Source organism: Montipora capricornis, unplaced genomic scaffold (assembly GCF_036669925.1).
Source record: "Montipora capricornis isolate CH-2021 unplaced genomic scaffold, ASM3666992v2 scaffold_50, whole genome shotgun sequence".
Classification (NCBI taxonomy): Eukaryota; Metazoa; Cnidaria; class Anthozoa; order Scleractinia; family Acroporidae; genus Montipora; species Montipora capricornis.
Window position 1 is genome coordinate 22,998 of NW_027180239.1, and position 4,772 is coordinate 27,769.

Sequence of the window (4,772 nt, forward strand, 5' to 3'; positions counted from 1 at the left end):
AAAGTGAGGAGGTACCTTTAAAGTGAAGACGTACACCTTTGAAGTGAAGACCCACACTGCGTTTTAAGTGAAGTCCAACGAAATAGTATTTACAATGACGCGGAACATGCTCAAGTCACCAGTGTTGCTTTAAAATTGATGTTGTACACCTTTAAAGTGACGAGGTACACCTTTAAAGCGAGCATGGGCCTGCGGTTCAGAAAACAGCAGCCTCCCTCAAGCCGCATGTCTTTGCTTGTGGGCGTTCTTTGTCGTGTATCGAACCGAACATGGCGGGAACACCGGTTTGTCGAAATGCAAGAGAAACACTGCGAGAATGTGCGGAGAATATTCTCAACTGTATTTCTCATACGGAAGCGGGTGTGTAAAATTATGTTAACGTGAAGTAAGGTATTTGTTTTCAAAGTATTACAGCAAAGGTGGATCGGTTGTGATCCGAACGCTTTGTCGACGTTAATGTTGGAATGCTTGTTGACCAGTTTAATAAAAGGGAATTCACTGTTCCTGACCTGGTTGACCAAGCTAGGGAGTGTCCTTTACTATTTTAGGATGGTATAAAGTATCTTTTCTTACTTATCCAGATTCGCAGCTGGCAACGAATACAAACAGTGCTACACAAGCGGCACTTGCGACACCCACTGCAGGTGAATGTAGACTACGTATATACTTGATCATCAAAAAAGGCAACCAAACAAATAAAGGGCATTGTTTCAAGAAAATTATCTTTATTGAATGTAATATGTTTACACTAAGCACCGTATTTTTCCTGCTATTTTAGGTCAACAGCAGCAGATGCCCCTCAACTCTCGTAACACAGGTAAATTAAAAAACCTATTACAGGTAACGAAGCCTACTTATGGTATACTTTTCATTATATGAAAACAAAAGGAACCATAAGCTTAAGTCCTGTTATCTTGGCCGAAATACCTTATTTTGAATTAATATTGATATTTTAGGTCAACAGCAAAGGACTGCAGTAAGCACACCTGCTGCAGGTAAACATGATTAAATCAAAGTAAAATAGCCATGTAATGTATTGTTATTAACCCAAAAAAAAAATAGTTGACCACTCCACCAAATAGGGCTGTCCATGGCCAACATAAAGAATGCTGATGCAAATTTGTAAATGAGCCAATCGAATAACTCCTGCTGGCAAGAAAGCAAATTACAAGGGTTGCTACGAGCAGCTGAACTTGAGACTACCAAGTTAAAGTTGTCTAAACAGAACTTAATCCACAACATCCTGATTTCTAGTCCAGCTCTCTTTAAACCACTGTCACTCACTAATGCTATTGTGTGATGGCTATGTTCTGTTGACATTTATTTGTGGTTAAAAATTTTTCAAAGCACTTTGATTCCCCACCCTCTCACTGTTTTTAAGGCAACTTTACAAATTTGCTGCCTTTAGTCCACTCTAAAATGTAAAACCTAACATCTGTTGCCTAGTTGAGCTTATTACTGAGATTTTCTATCACATTTTTATTGCAGAAAATGCCAGAGCCGAGCTAGGGAGGCTATTTAATTTCACACCTGCAGGAATTCCACGAAGAAGGAAATTGCCTACAGGAATTAAACTAGCCAATACATGGACTCATACATTTATATGCTTAGGGAGAATGAGGGATAATGAAGTCCCAAGTAATGGCTACAAAACCCAGTTGTCAAATGCATCACTTGGAGAAAAGAAGATAACATTTGAGAAGAAATCCTCGTGCAACTACTTTCATGAAAAGTTGTTAGAGAGCTACCCAAAACTAAAGGAAGGAGGGGGTTATGAGCTGATGCGTACAAAATTTAGATCAACCAGCAAGTTGGAAATCTTGCAACCCAAAGGAAATGCAGGGCATAACGTGTTAGACCTTAAAGAAATGGTGGCATCAGCTAGAATCTATGTCCGACCCCTTCAAAACGATTTGAGCCTTGAGCAAATAGAACATGCATCACTGGTGAGTTCTCCCCTCATTATCACCAGTTCCCTGTATTGCAATATGTTTCTTTTGATACAATGACTAACATTAAGCTTGGAGACCTTGCCACACAAAGGCTTAGAGAAGGACTTGTGCTCCACTTTTACCAGAAACCTTTCTATGAAGCTGGATCTTACTATAGCAAAGTAACCTTTTCGTAGTAGAGCACTGTACAGTGCACTACACACTATGTCACCGGGTTGTAAGAGTGTTCATGGTGCCATAATAGGCCTGCATTGCATGCTGATCACTAAAATAAACAGGTCTGTTGGAAGTGTGCTTGAGTTTCAACAAAATGAGCCCCAAAATCGGCAAGAATTATTGACACTGATGAATAATAAAGCAGCTGCTATTTCCAAAATGATGGAATTACCAGGGTGATAGTAAATAACCTCGTCTAGGAGAGTAAATTGTTGACTTTGCAGAAACAATAGTCAACTGCAAGAGTTAGGCGATTGTGATCTTCGTGTTGAATTCACACATTTCTTGTCAAACTTTATAGCTTGAAAGAAAGAAAAATCAAACTAACAAAACAAAAATCCAATGTCATTTTGACACAGACTGATGTATTTTGCGATTTACTTGTGCAGCCAAAAGTACAATAGAAAATTTGAATGTAGCAAAAATCTCCCAAATGTTTTTTGCTGATGGGTAACCTTTTATACGTGGAGTTCATGTCGCAAATTTTGTTGTTGATTGCAAAATGTTTTATTCTCGATCGACGCTTCCTGAAAGCTTCCGTCTGCTCTTCCTAAAAACTGTGTATCAATATTTGTTTTGTATAAAGCAGGCTAACAAAATCTGTACCATTTTTGAGTGTTAACATATTATTATCGGTCCTATGTTTCTGGCACAAAGTGGTATATTTTGAGGTCTCCCATCCAGATACTAACCTCGCCGGTCAGGGATTAAGTTCCGTTCACGAACTTTTATCTTAAAAAGCTGTCAGACGCTCAGAGAGCACGCTTAACCTTTCGGTGAAAAAGAAGTTGGAAGTGATCAACATGTCAGCCCCTGAGCCAATGTTTCTCAATTCCCTTTTATGTTCTTCAATCTCTCTGGGCTTAGTATTTTACTACTAACCACATGCCTTCTCAGGGGGCTATTTACCTAAGACATCTACCATGACACTATAATCATTTACGATACCAAAACAATATTGTGCGCTATTAGGGACACATATTACGCAAAGACAACCTGAATCCCCTGGAAGACAAAACACAGCTCAGTTGACAATATGGAATAAAGTGCTGTGTTCCTGCACTACCACACATACACAATGCATGCCTTTTTTTTTGTAGTTATTACTATTTTGAAAGTTTTTGAGCATTATAAATATATATATGTAGTGGAAGAGGTTACATGTATGTGCCATTCTGTCATTTTGGCTGCCTCCTCAGGCTTGTTTCCAAATTCCCTGTAATGCTTTTTTAACCTGTGTGAGTGTGGGTGCCTTGGGAAAAGGCATTTTTTATTACTGTTGGAATACTGTTAAGTGAACAGAACAGTCAGGCTAAAATGTTGTCATCTATGGTTGTATTAGTCTTCAGACACTGGCCCATTAGAGATGTGTGTCAAGTGTGGGATCAGGATTCAGCTTTCAACAATGAGGCAGCACATGCAGGATTGTGGTGGTGGATCAGTTGCAAGTACAAGTAGTGTATATGATCCTGACATGTTGGATTTTAGTGGAACAAGTCAAGTAACTACTATTGTGAATGATGACTCAAGTGATGAAGATAAAGACCCTGTGCCCATTAAGACAGGTACATCAAACAGAACAGTTATGCTACACTGTATATAAAAACTACTTATGTAACACTAAATCTTACCACTGTAGCTACCTTATAAAAAAACAAATCAAGAAAAGAAAGTGTGCTGTATCTGCACTGTGGTTACTTTTGCACAACTCTTTTCACCAGGGAATGTTTGATGTTCAGCTGAAATTTCCTGCAAGACATAACCTATAAATGTCTTTGGATAAAGTAAAAATTATACACAACCATATTTATGCCTCCCCAGGCAAAAAAAAATCAGTGTGATGACTATGGTTGCAATAAGCTAATTAATTTGTAGAAATTGTCTCCTTTTCGTTTTTTAATGTTTTCGTGAGTGGGGGGACATAAAATATAATTTCCCTCAATAAACAAGAGTAAAAATGTGTTTTTAACTGCAGATGATGTTTAGTCGTAATCATGCGTTAAATATCTTACATCTTAAGGATGCCAGCAAAAGAGTCAGTCCCACTGCCCTTGCAGATTTACAAGGAATTTTCCCAGTTAAATCAAGCTCTGCCCTACAGTCAGCTCTAGACATAGGTGGTAGTCTTGAACAAGCAATAGATCTACTTTTGGAAACAGGTCAGTATTAGAAATTCACAACACACCTTGTTTGTATGGTGAAAGCTGATTAAAATATTATTCCCTGGAAGGAGGTTTAAGTTGAACTGCAAATAAGCAGTCTAAGGCTGGCAACTTCTCATACCCATTGCAACGCTTTAACACTATTAACCACCTTTGGTATAGCATGTTTGATTTAAGTTATCCAGAGAACATACACTAACCATATCTCTTATAGTCTTAGCTACCCGATTCGTTGGTAGATCGTCTATACTGTCAATTTGTAGGCTCATGTGCTTGTAGCATTTCAAACGTTCAATTGATTTTTGTTCCCTTTGAATGCAGCCTTTTCAGCTGTTTGCATAAACATGCAACATACACATTCACCTAGATTTAAAAGTAATGATCCTAATTCCTATGCATGCAATCAAATTATAGATGAGTGTATAGTGCTGAGTATCACAAA

General features: G+C 38.2%; 1 long non-coding RNA gene across 1 annotated transcript; it reads left to right on the forward strand.

The window, feature by feature from the left end:
* Nucleotides 1–552: 552 nt before the first annotated feature.
* On the forward strand, nucleotides 553–1,541 carry LOC138036768 (uncharacterized). Its single transcript, XR_011130025.1, has 4 exons — nucleotides 553–644; nucleotides 779–817; nucleotides 957–995; nucleotides 1,489–1,541. It is a non-coding gene; the product is annotated as an uncharacterized lncRNA (long non-coding RNA).
* Nucleotides 1,542–4,772: the final 3,231 nt, after the last annotated feature.